The following is a 20,941-nucleotide window of genomic DNA, read 5'->3' on the forward strand; positions in this document are numbered from 1 at the left end:
AAACACTGTTTATAACACATTTTAAGAAGAATACAATACAGAAGCACCTTCAGCTTTGCAGCAGCTGAGAACAATCAGGCTCTGAGGTTTGTGCTGGCGGCATGAGCCCACTGATCTGCACATAATCACCAGTCTACAAGAGAGCCAGCTTCACACACACACACACACACACACACACACACACACACACACACACACGTCATGCATGCAAACACACTCTTCTCTTCCTACACACACACCATGATACTTTCATGCAAATGTACTTATTCTTTTCACAGTAAGTTTAAAACCCCGCACACTGAACTGCATATCTCACTTAAAAGGTAATTATACTTCTGCCTATCTAAAGGAACATAACATAACATGATGATATGCCAAAATGTAATGTCCCTTACAAAAGGGACCCAAAATGAGATTTAATCAATTATAGTTACATGTTAATATAAAATTCTTGCCAGGGAAAGTTATAAACTAAGCAAAATGCCACACTGTTTACCACAATATGATACTATGCCAGTGAAAACTGCTGAGCAAATATATTTATAAAAAAAAATTGCTATAATAAGTGTTACAAAAAGACTGTAAGAAATTGTACAGAAAACAAATAGACCTTTCTATCCCAATCATGCTTTGTGAACTGTAAATTCTTTTTAAGTTATGGAGAACTGAAAACCAGTTAACAATTTTATGCTAAAGGATAAGCTGAAATCATATTTGCAACTGAAAATTAAAAAGCTGTAAACAAACCTACATCTTGATGCAATTCCCCATCACAATGGTTTAAAAACAACACAAACAATATAACAGAATAATTGTAAAGATCACTCTGAAGAGAATATGAGAATAACTGGCATTTCTGAGAGGAAAATGTGATTAGCTTTATCAAACACTCAACTGTTTTCTTTGAAGCTGTAACTTCTTACTTTACAAAAGTAGAGAAATCATCAAAGAAACTTTAAAACTAAGAAATAGGCCCATGAATAAATAATAAAGTTTTGAATACAAAGTTAACAAACTGTAACTAATATTAAAAAAATAAAAATTAAAAAAAATAATAAAGTTTTAATTTTTAACAGAAATCACACTACAAATCAATAGATAGGAAGGAACATTTCATAAATAATAAAAAATACTGGTACTTATCTAACTTACACTATAATAAAATACTATATTAAAAATCATATATATGTATATATACATATATACATATATACATATATATATATATATATATATATATAAACCCCATGTGCAATGATGACACAGGCCTTTAATCCCAACACTTGGGTCTTTAGTTTGAGGCCAGTCTGGTCTATACAGAGAATTCCAGGATCACCAGGGCAACAGAGAAACCATTTCTATAAATAAATAAATAAATAAATAAATAAATAAATAAATAAATAAAGTAACACCCAAAGGTGACTGGAAACTTATCTGGTATAGTTAACCACTGAAAGGTTGGAAAAACAAATAGGTGGGTTTTTCTTCCTCCACTTAAGCTCTGTTCCCCCAAAATGAGAAGACATAAAAAGATACAGCTGATTTACGAACATAAAAAGAAAACAAAATTACAGGCAAGCAACCTTGGTTCAGTTTACAGCTCCCACATGTTGGTTTTTAAAAATCTGTAACTCTAGTTCCAGAGGATACAACACCCTCTTCTGGCCTTTAAAGGCTCTAGGCACATATGAAATATTTAAAGATGGGTAGATAGACACAGAGAGAGATAGGTAATGGATAAATAAAGACCTGTTTTTTTATTTTTCTAAGAAAGAAGCTCTTCTGCATAAATACTCCCATATGCCAAGCATTAAGTTATGTTTAGCAATCATTATATCAAAGAGCAAACTACTGCCAACATAGTATCCACAAACAAGGAAATCATTAAGAGTTAAGATAACAGCAATGAGAGGCTAGAGAGATGGCTCAACGGTTAAGAACACTGGCTGCTCTGCCAGTGCTCTGCTGGGTTCAATTTCCAGCACCCACATGGCAACTCTTAACTGTCTATAACTCTAGTTCCAGGGGATCTGATACCTTCACACAGACAGACATCACACAGACAGACATGCAGGCATAATTATCAATGTACATAAAATACAAATAAATAAATTACTTTTTAAAAAAGATACAGCAATAAAGCTCGAAATGCACAAGTAAAGCAGAGGCAGGAGGATACAAGAATGCTTCTAGTCTATTCTACATAGCAAGATTTAGGCCATCTAGAGGGCGACAGTGTAAAAACCTAGCTTTAAAAAGAGAAATAGGTGCACGCCTGTAATCCCTGCTCTTGGGGACACAGAGGCAGGCAGATCTCTGTTCGAGACCACCTTGGTCTACAAAGCGAGTCCAGGGCAGCCAAGAATACACAGAAAAACCCTGCCGGAAGGGAAAAAAAAGAAGAAAGAACAAGCTAGAGAACTGCTTTTTCTCTACACAACAAGTTCTGTACATATAAACTTAGTTTCAGTAAGAAAATAAGACCAGGATGTTGACACATCAAAAAATAAAAGCAGACACCTTTTGTTAGAAAAATCTCTTACTATCTGAATTGATTTTTTTTTAATGTTATTTTTGAAATTTAAGTGGACAAACCAAGGGGTGAGGGTTGTTTTCATTTTCTTGAGAAAATATCTGACTTTGGTGATTAGATGGGAGAGGATGGAAACACACTTAAATAGTGTGTTTTCCACAGCTACAGTCTGGGGTGGCCAAGTTGAAATTAGCTATACACTCTTGTTTTACATAAAGAAAACTAACTGGAAAATTCAGAGCTACCAGTGAGGTGATGTATTCCTGGAATGTCTTCCGATGAGTCTCTCCATGTATTTCAAATTTGAAGTTTAAAAAAAGAAAGAAATGCATGTGTGTTTATAAACAATCCAACACTGCTAGTTTGTAGATCTGGATCAGCCACTTTCTCCCTCCATATTAAAACTGGGGATGCATAATAGACCCCTCCTGAGTAACTTGAGCATCCAAAACTCTATAGAAAACAGGCTCATCTATTAATAAGAAACTAAACTAAGGAGCTGGAGAGATGGCTCAGAGGTTAAGAGCACTTCCAGAGGTCGAATTCAATTCTCAGCAACCACATGATGACTCGCAACCCTCTATAACGAGATCTGGTGTCCTCTTCTGGTGTGCAGATGTACACACAGACAACATTATTATGTATACATAATAAATAAATAAATAGCTCTCTCTTAAAAAAACTAAACTGAAATTAAAGACTGCTATCTTCTAGTATCTTTGGCTTTAAGATGTTTTTTCTTTCTTTCTTTCTTTCTTTTTTTTTTTTTTTTTTGTGTGTGGGGGGATCTCTTTATGTAGTAGCCCTGGAACTCACTCTGTAGACTAAGTTGTCCAAGAAGTCAGAGATCTCTGCCTGTCTCTGCCTCCTGAGACCAGAGATTAAAGGCATGTGCAACCATACCCAGTTGTAAGGCTTTCTTAACTATACACTAGTACCTTTTCAGTAAAGTAATAGATTGACTGCTGAGAAGGAAACAAGATACTGGGGCTCAGGAATACAAAATCTTTCTAGAAAGTTTATTATAACAAAAAATGAACTGAATAATACTTTCAGGTTTTGCTTTTTGATTATTTTTAATTTTTAAAGGTTTGTAAGACTGTATCTTCTTCACATTGAGAGAAGGAAGGGACAAGGCAGTAAGAGGTACCATAAGATACAAGTGACTTCATCTGAATACTTGTAGCATTAAGAAAGAAGGTCATCAAATCTTATCTAAGAATGGTAAAATATATGTGGGTAATTAAGAGCACTGGCTGCTCTTCCAGAGGTCCTGAGTTCAAGTCCCACAACCACATGGTAGCTCACAACCATCTATAATATGATCTGGTGTCTTCTTCTGGTGTGCAGATGTACATGCAGATAGAACAATGTATACATAATAAATAAAAAATTTATAAAAAAGGAAAAGCTAATTTCCACCTCATCTCTTCCACTTAGTAGACATATGATCTTAGGTAACACAATCTAAAGTTCTAAGACTTGATTTACTTATCTCAAATCTTCAAACGGAGGTCAGTGAAATAGCTCAGAAAGTAAAGGACTTGCCACCACCACCAAGCCTAAAGATCTGAATTTGACCCTTAGAAGCCATGTGGTAGAAGAGGTGAAACAACTCAGTTCTTGGTACAAGCAACACACATGCACAGTAAAGAAGAGACAATGAGGAAAAAACCTGGTAAAAATACAAATAAACAGAATCACATACAAAGTTTCAACGTCTAACCTGATGGACTAAACAATATATAAAAAATGAAAACTACACTCTGGTCTACAAATTGAGTCCAGGGAAGCCAAGGCTATACACAGAGAAACCCTGTCTCAGAAAAAAATAAAATAGCTAAAAACTAGCGAACAACAACATGTAGGTAGGAGACAAGTAAATAAGCAAATACACTCTTAAAAGCAGCTGTAAACACAGTAAAATTTAAAGAGCAACCACACAACCCTTTGTAATTACGAACTCCAGGCCCTTTTAGCTACAGGTGCCCATTTGTATGAGGAGTCAGGTACAAACCGCAGGATGGGGAGCTGTCAAGCAGGAAGGTGGAGAACCCAGGCCCAGATATATCGGCACACACCTACAAGCCTTCAAAAGGCTGACGCACAAGGACAGCCATGAGTTCCAGGCCAGCCAGGCTACATACTGAGATCAAACTATCCCAAGTCGGGGTAACAATAACTCTAGCCTGAACCTCCAAGTGTTTTGTTTGCTTTTCTAAATCATGTTTAGCAATGATTTCAATCTCTTTGTTCATCCAAATCTTTCACCAAGTCAGTCACTCAGTTTCTACCAACTCTTAAATTGTGATCACAGAGGGTGTGCTGCCAATCAAGCTTTTTACTAGGCCATCTGTAGATCTATCCATCTCTTACAATTAACATCTTGCACCCACAAAAGTGAGCACTGTTTGCAAAAAGAACTTTTATTTGTCTGTTTCAACTGTTGTTTCAGAGGCTTACTGCCTCCTTATGTTAACCTAGGCCAATCCTGGAAACTTCTAGCCTCCATACAAGCTAACCTAGCCTTGAAATGTTTTCAGTCTCTGAGATTTACTGTTTAATATGCTCACCCTTTCTTGTCCTTTCTGAGCTCTGGGCTGGCTGGCTGAACTCAGCTGTTCCAGCTCAAACCCCTCTTGCAGCTAACCTATTCAATCTGTTTTTGCTCTTAGCTTCTGAATTGCTGTTTGGCCTCAAACTAACTCAATCAATCTGTTCTAATCTCTTGGCTCCTTTTCATTCACTGACTCATTCATCTTCACCTGAGTTCTATCTCTGCAACCTCTCTCTTTATTATTACTGTCCTGGTAAAAATGTACTCCCTCATGTTTACTCTCTCTCTCCCTTACTCCCCCTCCCTCTCTGCATTGGCCCTTAAGTAGCATCCCTTTCCTCTCTCTTTTCATAAGAGTTGGGCATATCCTATTCTGTCAACTCTTTCTCTGATTTGTCACTTTTCTGTCATTCAATCAGACATCACTTTCAAACATGGGTGATTCCTGTTACAAACTAACTTTACCTTTATTGCTTGGGATTAAAGGCATGTACACCATGCCTGGAGCTAAGCTTTTCTTTACCTGAAACTTGCTCTATACCAGACTGACCTTGAACTTGTACCTGCTTGCCTCCGTCTCCTGTATTAAAGGTGTGTTTATATTCCAGCTGGATCACACAGACCTAAAAGATCTTTGGATGTGATCTCTTGCCAGCAGGATGACACAGACTTAGAAGGCCTTTGGATGTGATCTCTTTCCAGAACAACCATGTTCTGAATTAAAACTCCTCTACAACTGTTTCAGACGGAAGTTGTCTTTTCAACTGTTTTGGCTGAGTGGCGCATAGGAAGAAGGGATGAAGATATGTAACCTTGAAACAGAATTCATAAAACAGCAAAAATAAGATGTTATCTACTTGTGATTTTTAATACAGGCCCAAAAACAGGCTTTAAAATTTGTTAAACAAACACACAGAATCAAATTTACATATGAAAATATGATGGAATGTTCAGTTTTATTAGGTTTCTGGATACGATGCTATGCATTCATTCAGGATAAAATTAAATAATAATATACTTAAAACACAGAAAAAGCTATTAATCCTTTTAAAATAAAATATTTTTTTATTTTCCTAATCTCTCTATTATGATTCAGTAAAATCTAGAATGTTAAGTTTGATAGCATTAAAAAAATGGTGCTGCCAAAAATCTTCTGTTCTATGCACAACTAATTCATTGTACTCCCAATAAAAGATTTTTACCGAGAGAACCATGCAAAACCTTGGGGCACAGGTGGGTGGGCACCACTAAAATGAACAAGTATGTGGTGGAGAGATGGGAGAGAAAGAAAAGTAAAATGATTTGTGTACTTTGGAGAGAAGTGGAACTAGAGACACGAGGGTGGTGAAGAACAGCCTGATGTGAGCAGCCTTCACTGCTTCCTAAGGCCACAGTGACGTCCCAGCCCATGCTGTCAACAAGGGCTATGTCTGGGTTTGTGGCATGGCAGCAGCAGGGGTCTCTTACCAACAAAAGGCCATTCATGGTCTGGGTTGCCACCTGGGGGCATGTTGATGTCCCAGGGCTGTGCAGAGCTGGACCTGCCCCTACCTGGACAGTGTGGGAGAGCTGGCACTAAAGGCATGAACACAAGAGAGCTGGCTCCACCCCTCCCAGGCTACAGTACTTGGGAAAGCTGGGTCCACACTGCATTTGCTGCATAGTGATGCGGGCACAGGAAAAACTGACACCACCAACTATCCCTTGCTGACTTCAGCACTCAGGAAAGCTAGCTCATTCAGTCTGGTGATGTGGAAGGAGAAGGAATTGTCCATGTGCCCCGCCCCCTCCATTCAGCCAGGTGGGAGAGCCTACCCTTTGCCAGCTACAGTGCTCTGCAGAGCAAGCCTCACACCTCACCCTGGTGGCCTGGACAAAGGAGAGCAAGCCAGGACGGTGGTAGTTCAGGAGAGCTGGCCCTTTCTCTCATCTGAACATAGCAAGAGGACTGGCCCCAAGGGTGTGAGTAAGGGTGAGCCGGCCCCCACCTCTCAATGCCTGCAGCAGGCAGAAAAACAGGCCTCATCCTACTCCCCAAGCCCACCCACCCAACTCCATCCTCCCAACTCCCCTACCTCGCCTGGGAAGCATGGGAGAGCTGGCCCTGGTGTCACAGACTAGCCTGGGCTTTGAGTCGGCACACCCCAACATCTACTAACCCATCTGTGAACTGCTGGGACCAGTTAGACAAAACCAATGCTGCAGGATCTCCATGACACAGGGCAACAGGATATCCTTAAGGGGTCCCCTTGACTATACAGTTTTGATAGTATAGCAGAAACCAGAGGCCTCAAATCAGACTAATGACTCACTTCAAGGAACATTTGCAAGTAGAGCTGTTTGGGCAAAAAGATATACTCTGTTACACACTGTGACACACTACAGCTGCCATGGCAAGAGTTTTGTTTGTTTGGTTGGTTTTGGTTTTAGTTTTGTTGTTTTCTTTTTGGTGGAGGGGGTATGGAGGGGCAGGTAGAAAAGTGAGATTGGGGTACCTGATGTGAAATTCACAAAGAATCAATAAAAAGTTTTTTAAAAGATGTTTACTAAACTAATATTCATATACAAAGTGTCAGAATATTATCTAGGTATAAAAGCACATATCTATGCTCCAAGTACTCCTTAGGTGGAGGCAGAAGAATTGTTGAAAGACTACAGTTTGCCTTAGTTACAGTATTAAGAAAGTCTCAAACACCAAAAGAAAGTTTTCTCTATACATAACAACCAGGAGTTGTGTGCATTCCTATAATGCCAGCACCTGAGAAGCAGAGGCCAGGTTGGGCTACACTCAGCAAAGCAGTCTCAAAATCAAAACACTAAGACTATTGCACAGAGGTTCCGGATTTGCCTAAAATACCCAAGGCCCTGGGCTTAATTCCAGAATAACATGGCAAAACAAAACAAACAAAGGCAACAACAACCAAGCAAATAGAAAATAAAGGGCGACTTATACACGAAATCAGAGAGATTTTAATTGTGATACACATTTCTCCATTACTATCCACCCCCAAATAAAAGAAGTGGGGGAAATCTTTCAATCCATGGCAATGAAAAACTTATTCAACCAACTCAAATGTCATGCTTCCAATCTACAAAGTAACAGTCAATACATCGGTTTTATTACTCCTTAAAGTACTAACACTAGGCAACAGTATCCATATTGATTGGCTCCCAGCCTCCATCACTCTCTTCTAGCCTCTATGTGTAGTGACACACATGCTCACATACACACAAATAAATAAAAATCTATTCGGCCAGGTGTGGTGACACATGTCTTTAATCTCAGCACTTTTAGGAGGCAGAGTACCATCTTGATCTACACAGAAAAGAGTTCCAGGCCAGTCAGGACTACACACAAGACTATCTCAAAAAACAGGGAGAAGGGTGGGGAGGGGGAGGAATGACACAGCTGGGTGATACATGCCTTTAATTCCAGTACTCAGGAGGCAAGTGGGTTCAAGGCTAACCTGGTCCACGGAGCAAGTTCAAGAGCAGCCAGGGATACCAGAGAAACTTTCTTGAAAAATAAATGGAAGGTAGAAAGGAGTGAAATTAAACAACATATCTGCAAATTCCACAAAAAGCTCAATGTGGTATCATACACTTGTATTCCTAGCATTCAAGATGCTGAGGTATGACTGCAGAGATTTCAAAGCCAATCTAGACTAAATAGCAAGACCTTGTCACAAATTACAAAAAAATTTCCACAAACTTAAAGAAATTTGATGATTAGACAAACATAAAGAATTTACAATACTAGATAACTACACAACAAAATAACTGCCTAACAAGCACAATAAAAACAAGATCTTTCTGAATCCTACATGGTCCAAGTATCAGGTACCATTATATCCCAAAATATTCATAAATACCAGTTAAATATTTTCAAAATTTTAATGTCAGAATCTCAGTAAACATCTAAGTTATCATCATACTCATATAAAACTACAAATGAGAGAAATTTACCATTAAATTTAGAATTGAGTAAAGTTTCATATTTCATGGAAGAAAAAAAGTTTCATATTTCATGGAAGGCCAGTATTTTGCAGAAATAGTATAAGCTGGTAAAAATAGAAAAACTAATGGCTGGGGGTGGGTTGGTTAGTAGAGTGCTATAAACTGCATACAAGGCCCACATTGACTGGGCACAGTGGGTACCCTGCCTTTAATCCCCTCATTCAGAAAGATCAAAGTTATCAGAAGTTCGCCATCCTCAGTGACATATGAACTTCAAGGACAGCCTGGGAGACCCTGACTCAAAAGCAACAACTGAAGAAATATGGAGCTACAAAGAAGAGTACAATTAAAAATGAAATATAAACAGTGAGAAATGAAATTTCAGGAAAATGAAGGTCTGGAAAACAAGTTTTGACAAGAAAAAAGAACAGTTAAACACAGTAATGAGTTGGATATAATGAAGGAAAATACTAGGCTTAACTAAAAAGAAAATGGTCGATATGATAATAGTAGAGAGAAATGGGAAGAGAATGAAGAGCAAATACCCACAGTGAAAAATTAAAATAAAGCTGATTTTACTTAGTACAAGTATTTATATGACCTTCTGTAATATAATTATAATCTCCCTATGTAAAAAAAATATACAACCATATTTCATTACTATAAAAACTACAGAGTACTAATGAAGAAAATTAAAGAATGAAACCAGTGCAATAAACAGTTAAAATAAAAGACTAAACAGAGAGTTGGTGGTAGCACACACCTTTAGTCCAAAAACTCAGCAGGAGGCAGGCAAATCCCAGAGTTGGAGGCCAGCCTGGTCTAGAGTGAGCTCCAGGCAGGCAAACAAGGCTACACAGAGGAAACCCTGTATTGAAAAAAACAAAACCAAAAACCAAAGCAAAAAAAAAAAAAAAAAAAGGCTTGAATTATCTGTAAACTATGCTATTACACTTAAAAGGTAAGAAATAACCTAAATTTTCCTAGTGACTAGATCATCAGCACTTTATTATCTCACCAATGTTCCAAGAATAGACAAATTATTGGTAAGCCCTGCAATACTTCTAGGAGCATTAACAAACAAAACTGGGGGAAAGGAAAGATGATCAGCAGTTAAAAGTGCACATTGCTCTTGCAGAGGACCAGAACAGAGAGAAGTTGGGTAGCTCAGAACTACTTGTGATTCCAGCTTGAGGATAGTGCCCTCTTCTGGACTCCATAGACATTGCACTCACATTAACAAAGACCATGACACACACACAATTTAAAAAAATAAAAATAAAATCTTTAAAAGAATTCCTACTTCAGCAGAAGTACATAAAAATATGCTAAGCAGAGTTCTACATTCATAAGAGAACCACAGAATTAGCCTAATCTAAGAATCTAGACAATAACCCTGCTAAGTCAAGAAAATTTGCTCTAGTTATAAAATTAGATTTATAAGATTTTGTTCCCTTAACAAGGCTAAAATCTTACACACCGAACAACCATAAACATGTAGTACTTTTTATTTAATAATTAAAATGACAGAAGTGGAAGAGGAACAAGAATAGGGAAGCAGAGGAAAATAAAAGATCCAGGAAACTAGACAATAAATCTAACACTAAAATCTTAACAAAAACAGATTTAAACTATTCTAAACTCAATACTAGCAAAACCAAATATAATCACCTTATAGAATTCTTAGAGGCTGTGGAGAAAGGGGAACCCTCCTCCACTGCTGGTGGGAATGTCAACTGGTACAACCACTATGGAAATCAATCTGGTGCTTTCTCAGACAATTAGGAATAGTGCTACCTCAAGATCTGGCTATACCACTCCTAGGCATATATCCAAAAGATGTTCAAGTACACAACAAGGACATCTGCTCAACCCTGTTTGTAGCAGCTTTATTCATAATAGCCAGAACCTAGAAACAACCCAGATGTCCATCAACGGAGGAATGGATACAGAAATTGTGGTATTTTTACACAATGGAATACTACTCAGTAATTAAAAACAAGAAAATCATGAATTTTGCAGGCAAATGGTGGGATCTAGAAAAAATCATCCTGAGTGAGGTATCCCAAAAGCAGAAAGACACACATGGTATATACTCACTTATATAGACCTATAAGATAGGATAAACATACTAAAATATGTACACCTAAAGAAGATAAACAAGAAAGAGGTCCAGGGGTAAGATGATCAATCCTCATCTAGAAAGACAACGGGGATGGACATTGGAAATAGGAGAAAACAAGTAACAGGACAGTAGCCTACCACAGAAGGCACCTGAAAGAATCTACCTAGCAGTATATCAAAGCAGATGCTGAGACCCATATCCAAGCCTTCGGCAGAGTGTAGGGAATCATATGAAGGAAGGAGGAATTAGTATATCCTAGAGGGGACAGGGAGCCCCACAAGGTCCAAATATATCTGAGCACAGGGGTCTTCTATAAGACTGTTTATCCAACCAAGGACCATGCATGGATATAACCTACAATCCCTGCTCAGACATAGCCCATGGCAGCTCAGTATCCAAGTGGGTTCCCTAGTAAGGGGGACAGGAATTGTTTCTGACATGAACTCATGAGCTTCCCCTCCCCCCTGAGGGAGGAGCAGCCTTGCTAGGCCACAGATAAGGACATTGCAACCATCCTGAAGATACCTGATAAGCTAGGGCCAGACGGAAGGGGAGGAGGACACCCCCTCTCAGTGGAAAGGGGCAGGGAGGACATGAGGGAGGGAGGGGAGGATTGGGAGGGAAAGAGAGAGAGAGGGCTACAGCTGGGATACAAGTGAATGTATAAAATTATTTTAAAAAAAATTAAAAAAAAGAATTCTCAGAAATGCAAGAATTTTGTTAAGTCAAAATTATACATAACCTCAGTAAATCATTAGAAATTCTAAAAAGTAACTTGAAAAAGAAAAGACTGTTTTGTTTTTATAAAATCCTGTATTAGTAAAGCCAGATATGACTGTCACACCTGTAACTTCCTCTCTGGTAGACAGAGACAGACAGGTCCAAGAGGCTCTCCTCAGTTAGCTAGTGTAGTGAAAATAAAGAGGTAGAGATTCAGTCAGTGTACCTGTCTCAAGGGAATAAGATGGAGAGCAGTAATAATAACTAAATCTAATAACTAATATCCACCTAATAACTAATGTCCTCCTTCTGGCCTTCACATGTCATGCATGGGCACATGTATCCTCTCTCTCACACACACATACACTCATACACACACTCACACACACACACAAATACTGCAAAGCACTACATCAACTAGAAATAAAAAGATAATCCTTTTCACATGGTAACTGATATGTACTCTAATACAATATAAAATTAAGATAAATACAATTCTATCATTAACATCATTTCAGCAATTGTGACCATAAGAAATAGAAACATTATTACAGATATAACAAATATTAAAAGCATAAATAAATACTAAAGAAATTTAAAAAAAGAAATTTCATGTTAGTAAATTTAACATTTAAAACAAAATGCCTAGATATCAGAAAAATAATTTTCTAAAATGGACAGAAAAAAAAAAAAGACAGTGTAACACGTCCCTTTAATCCCTGCACTGGAGAGGCAGAGGCAAATGGATCTTTGAGTTAGACGCCAACCTGGTCTACAGAGCCAGTTCCAGGACAGTCAGGGCCACACAGAGAAATCCCGTCGAAAATAAAAATTGAAAATCCAGTTATCCTGTATATGTTAATGTAAGCACCTGTAACTCCAGTTCCAAAACCTTCAATACTCTTTTCTGGCCTCTGCATGCACATACAAATGTATGCATGCATAGTCATAAACAAAAATAAATATTTAGAAGAATATACCAAACTGAGACAAGTTCTTTCAGACAACAGAGAAGAGGAAAATACTCATCAAGAACCTTCACAAATGAGCTAACCCAGCACTTGACAGACAAAGAAGTAGGCCTGGGCAGTGGTGGTGCACATCTTTGATCCCACCACTCAAGAAGCAGAGGCAGGAAGATCTCTGAATTTGAGGCCAGCCTGATCTACAGAATGAGTTCCAGGACAGCCAGGGCTACACAGAAAAACCCTGTCTTGAAAAACCATAAACAAACAAAAAAGCAAGAGGCAGAGGTAGATAGGTCAAGGTCAGTCTGGACTACATGACAGCCCCATCCCAAAAACACAAATGTATTCAATTTTGAGGAAATTAGAAATAAAAAGAAAATTTCCTTTGTCTGATAAAAACAATAACCACAAATCTATGTACCAAATACTGTCCTTAAAGTCAAGAGTATCTACCTGAAAAACACTGGGTTAATTCTGTTGTCATTCCTTAATGCTAGAGAAGCTTAACAGATATTCTGAAATCTTAATTCAATAAAACATAATAAAGTTAAAATTTGTTAAACTTTTAATGTTAAGTTTTAACCTGCCATAAGATTATATTAAATATAACACATATATAATATATAATACATATACAACATATATATATTTTATAATTATAGAAAATAATATAACTACAAACACACACACACCCTAATTAATGATGTGTCTTATTGTGGACTTACAAACTTATTTAAATACCCTAAATCCAGGAACCTAATCACAAGCAAATGTTGTATCCCTTAGCACCATATGGGTAGCTAACACAGGACCTGTGCAAGAACATCAAGTGCTCTTAACCACTGCGCCATCTCTCCAGTCCTCAATACTAACTAGTCTTAATTCCTCCAAGTGTAAGATTTTAGACTAAATGGTTATGTCAGGGGTGCTGTAAAATCTAGAAAATTAATAAATTAATCATTTTCTTCAGAGTTGAAGGAGTCAGAAATAAGTCACAGGATATTAACAAATTTAAGAAAAATGGATTGGTTATATTGTTAACTTCCTAGTTAAAACTTAAGCTCCTGAGCTTAAAAAAAAAAAAAAAAAAGGCTGGCAATGGGGTGGAGAGATGGGTCAGTTGATAAGAGCACTGAATGTTCTTCCAGAGGTCCTGAGTTCAATTCCCAGAACCCACATGGTGGCTCACAGCCATCTATACTGGGATCTGATTTGATGCCCTCTTCTGCCATGAAGATATACATGCATATAGAGCACTCACACATAAAATAAATAAATAAATCTTAAATTTAAAATAAGAAAAAAGGGCTGGAGATGTAGTTCAAGTGGTAGTGTTTGCCTATCATGCTTAAAAACTCTAGGTTCAATCTCGAGCCTTGCATACAATACAACCAGGTGCTGACACAAACTGTAATCCCAAAACTTGATAGGCAGAAACAATAGGACCAGAAGTTTAAAGTAATCCTCAGCTATACAACAAGTTTGAGGCCAATGTGAAATACATAAGACCTTTGCTCCAAAACAAACAAATAGTTGTTTTTAAAACAGATGTCTGCTCTGATAAGTTTCAACATTGTAAACAGTCTTAGTGCAATAAAATAGAAAAAAAAACTGTAATCTAAAAGTAGTCTTTCTTGAAATTAAAAAAGTAACAAAAAATCTACTATAATCACTCAATATATAAAATAAATGCATTTTTTGCAATTAGTAATACACACTTGGAAACAAAATAAACCCAAAATATCATTTACAAACATATAAAATAAAATATTAAATGTTTAGGGATAAATTAACAAGAAATGTTAAGTATATCTACATTAAGTCAGAAAATGCTGCAGGAAGAACAAAAGCTGAGTGCGGAAGCCCACACAGACATATATATATATGAAATGTCAGGACAGGGGAGTATCCCTTATCAAAACTGCTTTAGGTCAAATATATTTCAGATTTTAAAACTTTTTTGAGCTCTGAAATAATATCTGTACATACATAGTGAAGTAGTCTGGGAATAAAATACAAGCCTGAACACAAAATTCACTTATTTTCAAGAGGTATTTAACTAGGACCCTCTCTATAGGACAAATGCTGTCACATTTTCCACTTGTGGCATTATATCAACACTTTATAATATTCGAATCTGGGAGCCAGTGAAGTGGCTCAGTGGGTAAAGGTGCTTGCTGCCAAGTCTAACAACCTGGGTTCGAATTTCAGAACTCACATGATGTAAAGAGAAACTAACTTCTGTAAATGTAAAAAGATTTTTTTTTCATATTTTTAGAGCATTTCAAGTTAGGGATGCTCAGCCTCTATTTTTGTTTACATAAATTATAACTTAATTAAAAAGTGTTCCATAATCCTACTACTACTTTACATGTTAGTAATTTGTTTTCTTCGTAACCTAAAATTAACTATTTCTACACCCAAAGATGAATTATTTAATTTCATAATAACTTGCAATGACAAAACACAACAATTCTTAGAAAAATAAGTTTTCTGGACCCACGTGTAACTCATTTTTTTAGAGGAAAAAACAAAACAAACTGAGCACTGGGAAGTTGGATTCTTCCAATCCCTTAATGCATCAGTCTTTCCTTTGCATCAGTCTTGGGCTATGGCTCTTAAAGTAAATGTTCCCCTGCAAAAAAGGCCTGTATATATTTAACAATGTTCCTGTTTCAAAGTACTGCTATAAAAAGCACTACTGTAATCAACAGTCCATAAATGCCGTTTTCACTTACATGATTTTAACTATTTTTCTGAATGCTTTAAAATGGTTCTATGTGGCCACATATAACTTTCACTGTGACTTTAATCAATGATTAAGAATTTTTTCAAAGAACAAATTACAAGTGCTTCAAGCTTTTAAAGATATATATAATACCTCCTTCATAGTCTTTAATTTTCACGATCTTTTAAAAATATAAAAATTGAGTCAGGGAGATAGCTTCACAGTTTGTAAAAGCACTTGCTGCCAAGGCTAACAATCTGAGTTCTATCCTAGACCCACAAGGTGGAAAAGAGAATCAATTCCCCTGACTTATCCTCTGATCTCCACAAGCGTATGCAGGCACATACACAAACACACACACAGGACTGATTTTTAATGTAAAACTTATTTTTAGCTCAGGGTCCTCACTAAAACAGGACCCTGGACAGAATATACCTGCAAGCCATAGTTTACTGACCCCTGATTTTTTTCCTGACGTGTTGGTCTTAAACTCATGGCCCTGTACAAATAAAGCATCTTCCTATCAGTGGGCTACATAACAAACAAAACAAAACAGAAATGAACATTTTCCAGCAAATACACGATTTCTCACAAACCCCGCTAGATAAACCCATTTACAGATAAGAAAACACAAATTAAAATTAAAAGAAACTCTATTCTTCTTATTGAAATTAAGTTCAGTCACAGTACTTTTTCTTGTAACAATAGGTCTTTCTATTGTGAATAACACATAAGTATCTTGTTTTAAAAAGTGCAATAGCATATATATTAAGTGCAAATGTAACTAAGGAAAATAATGGAACAAAAGGACAAAATTCTCTGAAAACTATTAAGAGCATTTTAACTGACTGTTAGTTTCCTTTGAACTTCCTGGTAGACAAGATAAATTCAATTAGGCTTTTATGAGAATAAATATGGTGTTACTGAGAAGCAGTTGGTCTCTATATGGTATGAAGTTTGAGAACTGGAGCTCTGGGAGCCTTTCAGGGTAAGTTACATTTTTCAAGCAGCACCCCCAACCCCAAGTACTGCAAGCGTCAAGGGTCCTTGAGTAGGGCTCCTCTCCTGGGCTCCAACACGAAGGAGTGAATATAGGAAACAGATGCTAGTGTTTGGGGAGGGTAAGAGTATCTGAGCCATGATTTTTATCATGTTCTGCAAATACCAACAAGACATAAACTCAAAATGCTGCACAGTATGCTATGTGCCAGTCACAACCTCTTATTGGACAGTCTATATAGTGTTAAGATAATTTTTATTTTATTTTCACATGATATCTTAACTCCCACATGACTAGATAATGAAAACACTCTAAATCAGAATTCAAAATTATGAAGGCTAGTGTTGCTTATAATCTGTTTCAAAGGTGATAATCAGTACTATCAACAACTTCGCTAACAGTCATAACTCTGAGTACAAACTCGGGACATCCAACCATCATTAACTAATGTAATTCAGAGTCACAGAAATAAATATCATCTGTCCTCATCTTCGTATACAGCCTATTTCTGCTTTACCCATAAAATCTTTAGATATAACAAAAGAAATACAATGAAATATTAAAAATTAACTTTCAATTAATGGCTCACCAGTTAAGAGTAGGTACTGTTCTTGCAAAAGACTTGAGTTCAGATCCCAGCATCTACAACAAAGTAGCCTACTTCTCTTGGGCTCCTCAGGCAACTGCATTCACATATACCTATTTAAAATTTATACAAATAATCCTACTGCAAACACATTTTAGTGTACTAATTTTTTTTATCCTTTTTGAATTGGATTTCTCACTCTGTGGTGTGTCTACTCACACCACATGCATGTGTACACGCCCAACTGCCACACTCACATCACAAGCCCAAAGTGCTGTACTTATGAAATACTATTAATTCACAATTAATCATCATGATTAGTCAACATTTATTCTCTTTTTCCCTTTATTGGTAGAATCTCCAGAGTTTTAGCTACGCACATTTGGTCAGCCTACGGACGTCCTATCACAAGATCCAATATAGACAACGACAGTAGGTGATTAAGTTTAAACAAAAAGATGTGACTGAAAACGATACACGCAACCTCCAGATCTCCTCTTGCCTACTGAGTGGCAAGCAACCAATAGTGAAATCCCAAAGAGAACGGCAGAGCTAATTATTAACCGAGGGATCCCTTGAGGCTCTTAAGAACAAACCAATCTTGTCAATCCTCTCCTTACAACCTCTGGACTGCCAGGTGAAAGAAAAATCAACTGCCTTCTTTATGCCACTGTGTTTGGAGTCTCCTTGTTAAGGCAATTTCATCTAATGTGCATCCTTTCTAAATGTTTCATATAATTTGTTTTTCAGTGCTAGGAATCAAACCCAGAGTCCTCACATTCTGGGCAGATGCTCTACCACTAAACTAATACTCCTGATTCCTTATATAAATATGTAAATATGTAAAGACATCGAACTGTGGACTTTATTTGTATATTTGTGGGTGCTCTTACAGAGGACCTGAGTTCGGTTCCCAGCACCCACACTGGGCTGCTCAAAACCATCTAGAAATCCAGCTCCAGAAGATTTGACACTTGCTTTTGAACTCTGCAAGCATATATCCACACAGAGACACACACACACAAATATACAAATAAGTAAAACTAAGAATAAAATTTTAAGATAACAATAAGGAAAAGTAGAGTTCTACTAATGTACTTGCCTAAATAAAAATCAATAAGCAGAACAAAAATATCTTTTTATTTACTTTCCAGAAAAATGTATTACTAACTTGGCAAAGAATTAAAAAGCAATTTTCTAAACTATCTCAATCAAAGACAGATTTAAGCAGTGTGTGAAACTGTAGATAAAAATAGCCTATTATTCTATTCAGCTTCTGGAAGGGCATAAGACAAAAGAACAATGTCTTCTGTTCTAAGAGTAGGATAGTAATACTCTTCAAGGCTTTCCTTCCAAGAACACTCTATTTCATTATGCTAATTACCAATCATAATTTTTTAAACTGGTTCTGACTCAACACATTAGTGCATAGCACTATTATTAATAAATGTTCTGTGTAAGGGTCAACAGTGTTAGAACACCTGCCTAATATACTGGCGGATCTGAGTCCCATCTGTACAAGCCCGGGGGGTGGGGAGGAACATGTTTGTAACATTTCTTCTAGAGCCTTACTCCTATTAAATTCCTAATATATAATAAAACTTATATATAAACAACTTTTACTTCAAATTTTCTAAGAAACTACTACTCCAAGTAAAACATTTTAAAAGTGACTGATATATAATTTTAAAGAAAACACTAAAATTAAATTGGTTATATGGTATCATATGTATCTGAAAATCAACACAATGCAAAAATCCACACTAGTGGTAATATCTTCCAATCAAATAAGTTTATGTCTAAGTTAATAATTTAACTAAAAGAAATGCTGGCTGTTTTACTTTTGCCCAGCAGTAATTATTTTCTTACTCTTCCCCCCTAACACAACCCCGAGAGAGTTTCTCTGCATATCTAGCTGTCCTAGACATGCTCTGTAGACCAGGCTGGCTTCAAGCTCACAGAGATTCACTTACCTCTACCTTCCCAAGTGCTGGGATTACAGGCATGCCAGGCTCAGTTATTGTATTTTCATAGGAAATTTAAAAGAGTTATAATCTGGGTTAAGAGAGTATAAAGACCTGAATTTGGAGCACCTGAACTGACATGCTATATTCCCCAGATATTTTCTTGGTGATTAAAAAAAAAAAAAAAAAAAAAAAATCAATGGAATCTATAAAATTAAGTTTTATCAAAGCCAAAAGCAAATAATTTCATGTTTTAAAACCTCATCACTGGATAATAGAGACCCCGTCTCAAAAACCTAAAAGAAAAAAACAAACAAAATCTCATTACTGGAATAGGAAAGTTTCAAAACAAGACATCAACATCTCCAGGAAAGAGAGATCAAAATGTAAAAAAGTGGAAAGAATTCTGGGATTCAGAATTAACAGTCCTGCAACAGCAAAGAACTGCTTTGCAATAAGTTTATCGAATACCTAAGCAATAAAGCTTCAATCTTTTGTCCAATTTACAAAGTTCACAAGCAGGAAATTAAAGTTAAGCAGATCATGACAAAAGCTGTACAGGGGAAAAAATATGGTTGTCTAAAATGGATGAATCAAACTTGATGTGCAGTATTTGAGGTAGGAAAAAGGATTTCATAAAGTTCAAAACATACTAATGTCAGACACGATGGCACATTCCTGTGATTCCAGTTATACCTGTCTCTTTAAAAAAAGAAAAGTAATACGCAAGCTGTAACTACAGTGGTCCAGGCCTGGAACCCCAGAACTTGGGAGAGAAAGGCAAGAAGATAATTCTAAGTTTGAGGCCAGCTTGGTCTGTAAAGCAAGTAGGTTACTTAGTGAGACCCTGTTTGCAAAAGAACAAAGTAAGTAAATAAGGCTCCCGGAAAGAAACATGAGAAGCTTCACTCTGAGGGAGGTGATGCTAACTACAGACTCCTAACTGGTCAAAATGCTGAAAATAAATAATGGACAGTGTTCAGTGGAACATCTGTACCACCACCCTCCTTTGCCAAAGCTCAGGAACACTGCTGCAGATGGAAAAAAACAAAACAAAACAAAACAACATATATATCAGAGCCAAACAATGTTGAGGAATGTTGTAAAATGTTGTTTTCAGGATATAACATAACTGTTGCACCCATGATCTCACAGTAGCAGTGGTTACCTACATGAGACCTGAACAAGACCTTCAGAAAACTGAGCCCACAACACTCCATCATGGACAGCCAGCTCCCTCTTTCTAGAACAGAGATAGGAAGTTAACTAATGGTTGTGTTGGGGGAAGGGAAGTCATATTCATTAATGGTGCAACAACTGGTAAGCTGTTCTTAATTATATCCCCTACCCATCTTCATGCAAGCAGCCCTAATTAAGTCCCATGGGGTGGGCACAGGCACGCATATACATGGGGGCACATAAAAGTGTAACGAAGACATGGGAAGAAAAGGCACTGCGGGAGAAAGAGATAGAAGAGGATAATGAGGAGAAATGATCAAAAAACATCGTGTGTGTGTGTATGTGTGTGTGTGTGTGTAGAAATTTTCAAAGATTTTAAAATGTCTAAAAATTAAGTCAACAAATTAAATGTTCATTTTTTAGTATAAAAGAAATAATAATCCTAACAATACTGTTGTAATAAATGGGGAAGCCTAGCAATGGTGACACAGGTCTTTAATTCCAGCACTCAGGGAGGCAAAGGCAGACATTGAGCCCAGTCTAGTCTACAGAGTTAGTTCCAGAACAGCCAAGGCTACACAGAAAGACCCTGTATCGAAAAACAATACACACAGAGAGAGAGAG

General features: G+C 36.9%; 1 protein-coding gene across 7 annotated transcripts in view; it reads right to left on the reverse strand.

Moving 5' to 3' along the window:
- Positions 1 to 20,941, reverse strand: part of Cnot4 (CCR4-NOT transcription complex subunit 4) — a 107,217-nt gene that overhangs the window by 56,535 nt on the left and 29,741 nt on the right. The gene's annotated exons all lie outside the window — the stretch shown is intronic.

The sequence above is a fragment of the Meriones unguiculatus genome, chromosome 3 (assembly GCF_030254825.1).
Source record: "Meriones unguiculatus strain TT.TT164.6M chromosome 3, Bangor_MerUng_6.1, whole genome shotgun sequence".
Classification (NCBI taxonomy): domain Eukaryota; kingdom Metazoa; phylum Chordata; class Mammalia; order Rodentia; family Muridae; genus Meriones; species Meriones unguiculatus.